Here is a 10,351-nt window from a genome sequence, read left to right as displayed (position 1 = left end):
GAAATGCAATAGGCTGATTCTTTGTCAACAGGGCTCTTTCAGCCATACTGATCTGGCAAGGATAAGATGGCATAATATTCATGTACAACACCTTCCTTGGAGCAAGACCAGGAATGAACCTGATAAAACAGGGGTGTTGACCCTCCTGGTGCCATTGGGAATCTCCCATCAGTTGCAGCAACCAGCATGGCCAAAAGTCAGAGGTTATAGCAGTTGTAGTGTAGCAACTTCTGGCTGGTTTGCAAACTTGAGTAAAATATTGGGGGGAGGGCCAGGTAAAGCCCCACCCCATATAATTGGGGATCACATGACACCACGTGCACACGCACACACGCACGCACACACTGTTTGAATGGCAATGCCCATCAACTTTGCAGGAGCTCAGCCCTCTCAAATATTTAGGGGGGGGGCTGAAGGAACCTCAGTCCCTGGGATTTGGCTGCTATGACTTTGGGGAACATCAGGTCCACCATCCCTGTAATAAAAAAAAAAAAAAGCTTTTTAAGAATGATTTCTTTCTAGGGCTGTTACCTGATTAAAGTAATTACAGTTGATTAACCACATGGGGTTAATCCATTAAATCCACTTAATGTATATTCTGGTTGAGTTGTGTTGTCTTGGTTTTAACTAATGTTGGGGGTTTTGAGTTTATGATTAATCTGTTCTTATTTGCTGTTTGATATAGTTTTTTATTATAGTTTTTTAAAAGGGTTTTGCTGTACTTATTGCAATCTTGCCTTTGTTACTTTATTGGACACTGCCCTCAGATTACAATGTGATGAAGTTTTTTTTATATAAAACTGGTCAGTAAATGACAAATAAATAAACCTCTGCAATAAAAAGTAGAGCAATAAATAAAGCAACAATTCTGGAGGGGAACACATATTTTATGTTATTTTTTCAAAACTACTGTGCACATTTATTGCAGCCACAATGAAGTCAGTTGGAAAAGGCATTCCCTTCCGCATGTGAGATGTGAGGGCCGCTTCCAAAATTTGTAATTTTACGTTATTATCATCATCATCAATGCATTATAGCGTCACTGATTTAAATGGCACCCTACAGAATATAAACAGGACAGGTCTCTGCCTCTATGAGCTTGCAGTCTGGACCAGCAGAGGCAAAATAGGAGAGGCAAGAGACTAGGGTCTAGGAGAGCAGGGTTCAAATCCCAACTCAGCCATGATGCTCACAGGGTTGTTGTGAGGATATTAACAGCTACCATACGAACATGCATGCACCAGAGCTAGGGTAGTATAGTGGTTAGACTGTTGGAACTAAGACCTGGGAGGCCAGGTTTCAAATCCCTACTTAGCCATGAAGCTTGCTTGGTGGTTTTTGGCCAGGCACTGGCTCTCAGCCTAACCTATGTCATCAGGTTGTTGTACAGATAAAACACAGGAGAGAACTGTCTACTTTGAGTTCCTTGGAAGAAAAATAGACAATAAATTGAATAGAAAGCTGTTTTGGTGTATGTACTACAGAATTGTCTACAATGACTAGCAGTAGCTCTCCAGAACTCCAAAAAGGGTTCTCTCCCAGCCATACCTGGAGATGAGAGGGATTGAACCTGGGACCTTCTGCATAGGTGCTCAGCACTGAGCTACAGCCCTTCCCAAGAAAAATCTTTGCAAGTATTTTATGAGTACTTCTATAAAAATAATTCTAAAAAAGAAGAACCTAACTGTGTGTGGGAGAGAGTTTATAGATTTAGTTCTTATTCTTATTCATCGCTGCGGATGGCAGAATTCATTCTGTACTTTCTCCCACACACATTATAAGCTCACAACTGTTTTAACCAGCTCTCCCGCCACCAAACAAGTTCAACTGCTAGACTCCCTCCCAGCCAGACTTTTCAAGAGTTTGGTGTTCAATCTTATATGACATTGTGAAAATGAACTTTGTGAAGGTCCAGTCAACCTGAAAGTGCCTCATACGTGAGACCCAGGATGACTTAACTACAAATATTTGTTCCATTATTTTCACCTTCATCACTCCTTTTCTGCGACCCTAATACTCCCCTCCCCCAAGATTCTTATTTTTATTTCACTTCCATTAGCCCTTAACTAGGGACAAGACGCACTTAGAGACAAGGGTGAAAATCAAAGCAGGGAAGACTTTATTCCCAGTTAATCTAGAACACTTTTGTCTCTGGCTCCTTCCACTGCTATCATGTGGCCCCTGACAGATTTCCTACATGGGAATGTGGTCCCTCACAGGGAAAAATGGTTGCCCATCTCTGTGCTAGTTACACACACACACACATTTTGGGAAAGCATTCTAGTGATTTCCCAGGACAGGTAATTAAATACATGGACTATTCCTTGGAGCATTTGGACAAGGAGGTGTCATTACTGAAAGCCTTAAGCCGCTGGTCCTGGTATGTAGTGTGTTTAAAGAGAGAGGCTTAAAAATAAGGTTGGATTCTGAAAAATGGACCAGATTTGAATGTATATGGTGATGACTATTTTGGTGTGAACCATCTCTTTCCTACTTTACTATTTGCAGTACTTGGCTTTGATCTTGCAGGCATGAGATCATTCTCTGTCCACCCGAAGCCTTCTAGGTGTTAGGATCATTCATCAGTAGAAAAAACACGCACAAATCCCACTAAATCTTTGACAAACTTGCAGTAAAAGCAAACAGCAGAGTTATCTAGGATTACAGTAGTTAAAGTTTAATGTGTTCCCTGGTTTTACAGCAATTCTCAGGCTGGAAGGATCTTCAGTTTGGGCCATAAATCAGTCTTCAAGATGTATAATAAAGCAGACCCTTGGTTGTGTGTACTCTAATAAAGATAATAAACATTCTTCTCCCCTCAAAAAAGCAGAAAAGTAATTGCATGAATTGTGTATTTAGCATCTATTGTACAATTTACATCTTCCACAGAAGATCAGAGCTAATCAAAGCTCATTTCCACTGAATCTGATTAAAAATAAACAAATCTTGTATGTGGAAAGCTAGCATGCCAATAAGAAGATTGTGAGTCTACAGGAAAAGTCTGGCTCTTTCTCTTTCTGTATATTTGAAGGGATTTTGGAGGGAGAAAGGGAAATTTTAAGGGCTCTAATCTTTCTCCATCACTACTACATGCATGGCTTAATACAAAAATAGTACCGTATTTTTCGTCCTATAAGGCGCACCGGCCCATAAGACGCACCTCATTTGGGGGGGGGGAATGAATTAAAAAAAATTATTCCCCCCCCCCAGCCCTGGCTGCCGCCCCAAGCCTTGCGCTCACCTGCCCGAAGCAGGGGAAGCCCTCCGGAGAGCTCCCCGTGCTTCGGGGTGACAGGCTGCCGCCCCAAGCCTCGCGCACCCGGTGGGACCTCCTGCCGGGTGCGCGAGGCTTGCAGACACTCGCCCAAAGCAAGGGGAGCTCTCCGAAGGGCTCCCCGTGCTTCGGGCGACAGGCTGCCGCCCCAAGCCTCGCGCATCCGGCAGGACCTCCTGCCGGGCGCGCGAGGCTTGCAGACACTCGCCCGAAGCAGGGGGAGCCCTCCGAAGGGCTCCCCGTGCTTCGGGCGACAGGCTGCCGCCCCAAGCCTCGCACACCCGGTGCTTGAGGAGAGATCCGCGAAGCCTGGACGTGCTGAGATCAGCGTGTGCAGGCTTCGGGATGCCGGCAACTCTCCCCAAGCAGCGGGAGCATTCCCGCTGCTTGAGGAGAGATCAGCGAAGCCTGGACGCACTGAGATCAGCGCGCGCAGGCTTCGGGATGCAGGCAACTCTCCCCAAGCAGCGGGAGCGTTCCCGCTGCTTGCCGAGAGGTCCGCGAAGCCTGGAGAGCGAGAGGGGTCAGTGCGCACCTACCGCTCTCGCTCTCCAGGCTTTAGCGAAAGCCTGCATTCGCCCCATAAGACGCACCCACATTTCCCCTTCATTTTTGGAGGGGAAAAAGTGTGTCTTATAGGGCGAAAAATACGGTATCTAGGTGACTTCAAACAGAGTAAAAATGCAGAGTTTAAAACACAGCAATTGAGAGCGGGGTCTTGTCACCTGGGCAGCCTAGGACCTCCATGCACACTGCCTAGGTCTGGACTGTATCAGCAACTGCTAGAGACCAAAAGGGACTGCTTCCCACCTCCCATATCAAAATAACTAAAATTAATACATTTGTCTGCAGTGGTTGAGGGACGCAGGTGGAGCTGTGGGTTAAACCACAGAGCCTAGGACTTGCCAATCAGAAGGTCGGAGGTTCGAATCCCCACGACAGGGTGAGCTCCCATTGCTCGGTCCCTGCTCCTGGCAACCTAGCAGTTCGAAAGCACGTCAAAGTGCAAGTAGATAAATAGGTACCACTCCAGCGGAAAGGTAAACTGTGTTTCCATGCGCTGCTCTGGTTCACCAGAAGTGGCTTAGTCATGCTGGCCACATACTGTACGCTGGCTACCTTGGCCAATAAAGCGAGATGAGCGCCACAACCCCAGAGTCGGCCACGACTGGACCTAATGGTCAGGGGTCCCTTTACCCTTTACCTGCAGTGGTCAGGATGCTGGACCAGGAATGCAGAGACCCAGATTCAAATCCTCACTCAGCCCTGCAGCTCCCTGGGAAACCATGAGCCAAGAAATGCCTACAACTGGTTTCTCCTGCTAAGGATACATGCCCAAGCACTTCCTCATCATCTCAGACGACTATCCATTGATGGAGGCTTGATTTTGTCCCCTGTAAGTTCTATTAACTGACAGTGCAATTGCTAGGCTGGACACTTACATAACCCTGAAAAAGGCTTTGCCTAAATTGCTTTGATCTATAAAACCTTATGCAGCTCAGGGCCCCAATACCTCAAAGGCTGCCTCTCCCCACATGAACTAGCCTTCACCCTATGTTCACCATCTGAGATCCTGCTCAATGTGCCATCTCCAAGGGAGGCAAAGAGGGAATGGCAAAATGAGAATGGGCCTTATGGAATGCTGTCTTGAGGGAACTGCATCTGACACCATCACTGGCTAGTGTTAGGCACCAAGCAAAAGCATTTTCCAGCCAGCCTTTGGCCTTGAACTTGGAGAATTTTAGATATTGTGGCCTCCTTTAGTAGGTGGGGTGTGTTAGGCCGCCTTTCATATGTGTATGGATGTTCCTAGCTTTTATTTTGCTTTAGTTTTACACTGGTTTTAATTTTTAAATATATTGTAAGTTGCTTTGAGGTTACTTTTCGTTAAAATAAAGTGACTAGCCAGTGTGAACAACAACATCATAATATGCTAGTTTGGAACTAATGACCCTGGTTTAAATAAAAATACAATACATCTCACCATAGTGAGTGATTTGAGTCCAAGATACCTCAGCAGCTGCCTGATACCTAATATCCCTGCTCAATCTCTCAGATGGGAGTCATTGCTAGGGGTCTCCCACGGTTCAGATGCATGCCTCATGTCCAGATGGAGACATGCATCCAGTACTGTGGGTCCAGTTTTTTGGAACTCCCTTCCAGTTCAGGTCAGAAAAGTCCCCTCCCTGTTGAACTTCTGGTGCTTAATTAATATTTCTTTTATTCAATCAGACTTCTTAACTGAATTCTGATTTTATAGTTTTAACTCATACTTTACTGTTATTCTTGTGGGTTTCTTGTACACCACTTAGAGAGATGACTGTGGTTAAGCGGCATACAAATCGTTGAAATAAAATGAGCAATGTAACAAGGAATTTGCTTCTGGATTTCTCAGAAACAAGGACCAGAAAAGAGGAACAGATGGAAGGCATTGTCTCACAAGGATGCTAGTGTTTTCTGGATTATTTCTCCATGCCAGGTAAACAGTAAAAATGACAGATGCCTGAAGGTAAACCAATGATATATTCTAGGGATATTTAGGATTAGCTCTAAAAACAAGTGTAATTGGGGAAGGGCTCTTCTTTCTTTCTTTTTAAAAAAAGAATCCCTTGAAAGAGGATACACTATTAGAATCATAGACTTATAGAATTGCAGAGTTGGAAGGGACCATCTAGCCCAGTCCCCTGCAATGGATGAATATGTAGCTGGCCCACACAGGGATTAAACCCACAACCTTGGTCCTATCAGCACCATGTTCTAACTAACTGGGCTGGTATCTGAAGAAGTGTGCATGCACACAAAAGCTTATACCAAGAACAAACTTAGCTGGTCTCTAAGGTGCTACTGGACAATTGTTTTATTTATATATATATATTGACTGTGTCAGACCAACACGGCTACCTACCTGAATCTACAACTGAGCTAAGCAATTGAATAGCACCGCTAGATAATAATAAAAAAATGTTATCATCGAGGTTAAGTTCATGGGATGTTAGGGTTGTGAATATATCTATCCAGGAGTTTTCTCATCCTTCTAATATACCGGGATTTGATGATTGTTGCATGGGGGCTGGGGATCTCCAACGCATAAAACATGTGGTCATCAGGACCATAATTTGTTGGTCCGTCTAGCTCAGAGTTATCTGCACTGACTGGCAGCAACTACCCAGAGCTTCGGATAGTAGACTTCTCAACCATACCTGGAGATACTGTGAGTTCGGCCTGGAACCTCCTGCATGCAAACTATGCAGTCTACTGCAGAGCTATGTCCCACTCCCAATTTCTTCATGAAGATTTCTGATTTATGGTTTCTAAGGTGTGTATGAAGGTCTGTCATTGTTCCCCCCTCCCCCAATGAATTGGAGGTGGCATTTGTGGTATCAGCATTTAGCAGCATATATCTAGTGAGAACACTAGTTTTTCCATGGTCACACTTGTTTCTGACCCTTTGAGGGGGCACGTTATCTTCACAACACAGCAGTTTCTCCCTTCCCACCCACAATGGGCTCAATGGGGAGCCTATTACCCAACCATTTCCAGAAGTTTCATATGAACTTCATTAAGTCAATTACAGAGTGAACACATCACCGTTTCGCTGCAATTAGTATCAAAATGCTTCACTTTCCCTAATATAAAGGAGCAGATGCAGACACAGACGGAGCACCGTGTTTTCGTGAAATATATCTCGGCTCACATATTAAATCTTGCAGCCAAGCTTGGGGGGGGGCTCTCCAGACCCTGCAAATGTTGGAACAGATGTAGACTGATGATACCCATTTAAGCAGGTTGGATGATGCTCTGCAAGTATTTAAGGAAAGGTGCCCTAATTATAAGTAAAGTCTACCCAATGAGTGGGTAAGAAAGGGACAGCTTTGCCATTAGTTGGATGGGGTAGTGAAACCATATTGTGCTGCCATTTTGCAGTAGGAAAGGTGAGCATTGGGGAGAGACCATGGTTCAGTGGTGGCCAAAAACAGGCTTTGCTCATGGAAAGTCTCCAGTTAATCACATAACAGCATAAGTGTCTTGACAAATAAGGTCAAATGCTGATCAAGCCAAGCATTCCCATAGATGGACGCCTATGGGAAGGAGGCAATCAGGGTGTGAATTCAACAGCACTCTCTCCAGTTGAGATTCCCAGCAGACCAAGAACATAAGAAGATTGTGTCTGCTGGCTCTGGCCAATGCCCACCTAGTCCAGCATCCTGTTCTTACAGTGCCATCCACATGCCCCAAAAGGAAGCCCACAAACAGAATTTGAGGGCAACAGCAACCCTTCCCAGTTGTGATTCCCATCAACGGATATTCAGTGGCATATTGCCTCCAATAATGGAGAGAGAACATAGCCTTAGGAGACAATGAAATATCGAAACTATAGGTGTTTTGTATTAAATGCATTACATCAAATGTGTCAAACTATTTAATAAGCAGCTTTCAATTAATTGGTTGTATTTAAGGTCTTTGGTGTTGACTAACGATGGCTGCCATGTCTTGTTTTCATCTTGCAAGATTTCCAGATATTGGCCTGGATAGAGTTACCCCCAGTAAGCAAAACAGCTATTGAGGTTTTTTTTGTTTGTTTGTTTTGTTTTTTACCAGCACTGAAACTACTAATGCAAATTGCTGGTAAACAGTGATTGCAACATGAATACTGCAATCATCTGTAACCTAGCAGAATGGATGGTTTAATAAGAATATACCCATAAGGAAGTGTTTTTCTTGCTAGACTGAGAGGAACCTGTTTAAAGACTAAAGCCAAATGTGTGTGTGTGTGTGTGTGCGTGCGCGCGCGTGTGTGTGTGTAATCTGATAAAGGAGAAAAATTATCTATTGCCTACTGATGAATGGGTTTAATTATTAGTTGTATATATTTAATGGCATGTTATTTCAATGCTTTCATAATTTGGATTCTGTTGTATTTGCATGAAGTGAGATAAGAAGGATAATAGATTTTAAAATGTTTTAAAATCAAAACCTATTATTTTTGCAAATATAATTGACTTTAAATATCTCTCTTCTCTCTCTCTCTCTCTCTGTAGATAAATGATAGATTTCATCTGGGGAAATTCTACCTCTGGCACCATACCCTAAAGAATATCATTTTCTGCAATTGCCTCTGTACTATGGAATGCCCTTCTTCCCTCTGCCATATGTGTAGCAGGCATCCATCATTTGCTTTGGACATCTTGTAAAGAGATATCTTTTTTGCCCAGGCTTTCTCTGATCCTGTTTTTATCTGTCTGGATTCCCCGAATTCCTGTTTTTATTTGCTTTTGTATGCTTTATGCTACTGTTTTACTGGTTTTATATTGCATTTCTGTTTTAATGATATGGTTTATTGTCTTATGTTGTAAACCACATGGAGATTTCTTAAAATATTAAGTGGTTTACAAATGCTTTTAAATAAATTAGATGGAGCGATGATACATAGACATTTAGGGAGTTAGTTGTTTCTTTGTGGTTTAATGGTAACTTTTTATGTTGTTTTATAATAGCGGTTCATTGAACTGCTTTCTTGCGCATTGCCTGGAGCAGCTGAATTTGCCTTATGTTTATCTACAAATAAATGATTTTGCTAAATAAAATTGCAAAGCACCCTCGCAAGGGCAGATTCTGCTGACCTCCACCCAGCTGTATTCTCTGCAGTGGAGAGGACAGTTTGTTTGTTTTTCTATGATATGAAAACTGAGAATCACGAGCAGCCAATCACACACCTACGACTGCAATGGGAAGAACACAAAACAGAGCCTGCAAAACTTTGAAAGGGTGGTTTAAGGTGCTTTTGGTCATCCAGGCAAAGGTGACCCATTGCGCTTCCTTGCTCAAAGCCAGAGCTTCTGTTAATACTATTAGAGCCAAAGTTTCGGATTTCAGATGAGGCATGCTGGCAATTACAGGCTGAAACAGATGCCCTTGAGAATGTGGGTCAAGTATTCAGGGCTCCAGTTTCATGGTCAAGGGGATCACAAGAGACAGAGACCTAAGAAGAACAGGAAGATCTCTTCAATGACCAAATATCTACACAGAGGGCAAGGTAAACGATGATGGAGGAGAAACAACATATTTAAACTTGGCTTCTGGTCTGGCAAATGGGACACATCTCTATTAAACAAGATTACACACAACTTGCTGGACCAGGCCAAGGTGGGTGGGTGCAGACCAGCTATGAAATGTTCCTGGTCTAAGCCATCTTGGTGGGATTTATCTCCTGGGAGGTGGGATGTGGAGGATTGTACTGAATACATAAATGAACAGAGCTTGCTTCCCATAGTAGCCAACCAAATTCCTCTGTGATGCTTTCAAGTGGGGCAGTGGAATGTATGAATCAGTTGATTTCAGTTTCTCCCTGTTTTCATGTTTTCCCACCTTAACTTTGTAATAAGAATTGTAAGGTCTTATATATATAATAAATGTTCATAAATGTACCAAGCAAACATGTGCATAAATATATAAACCACATTTCTGAAGAAGCACAGGAAAACAGGCATTATCAGATAACCTGGCAGACAGGAAAAACAACAACATTCAAATTTCTGTTGTAGACCGCCTTTTCTGTGAAGTAGGTAGGATGTTTGTGGGGGTGGTCTTGGGCTACACCCCTTCTTGTGATGTATGTATGATGTATGAAGGGGTGGTCTTGAGCTCTAAGGCAGGGAATTTCAAAATGGCTATATAAGGGCAAGCACATATGGTTTGTGGTCCTCCTCCTCTCTCCTGCGTGTGAGGGGAGCACCCTGTTGCAACGGTTTAAAAAAAGATCAGGCTTACTAGCTGCTTTGCTTCTCAGTATTCTCTGGTAGGCTTCTGTTATTTTCTCCTACCGATGGAGAACCTACAAAGGACTCTATAAGGGCTCTTGTGTGCCCCATAAGGAAATAAGGGCAGATTTTGTTTACAACAACTTCACCCTATTTCTACATCAATTGTTTTGAATTTCCAGTTAAAAAAGAAAAATCTACACAAGAATGTGCATACATTTCCACAGTGCTTTCCCCCCTAAAAATATGTTTAGGGGTACTCTCATTTTGACTCAAGAAAACCACCATTTTATAGTTCAAAACAGGGAAAATAAAAACA

General features: G+C 43.2%; 1 long non-coding RNA gene across 1 annotated transcript; it reads left to right on the top strand.

Moving 5' to 3' along the window:
• Positions 1–5,579: 5,579 nt before the first annotated feature.
• On the top strand, positions 5,580–9,799 carry LOC309523502. The gene is made up of 3 exons (XR_014215418.1): positions 5,580–5,783; positions 7,732–7,818; positions 8,314–9,799. It is a non-coding gene; the product is annotated as an uncharacterized lncRNA (long non-coding RNA).
• The last annotated feature ends 552 nt before the right edge of the window (positions 9,800–10,351 follow it).

This window comes from Podarcis vaucheri (assembly GCF_965113315.1).
Source record: "Podarcis vaucheri genome assembly, chromosome: Z".
In the NCBI taxonomy this organism is placed as follows: domain Eukaryota; kingdom Metazoa; phylum Chordata; class Lepidosauria; order Squamata; family Lacertidae; genus Podarcis; species Podarcis vaucheri.
This window is presented reverse-complemented; position numbering and strand designations above follow the sequence as displayed.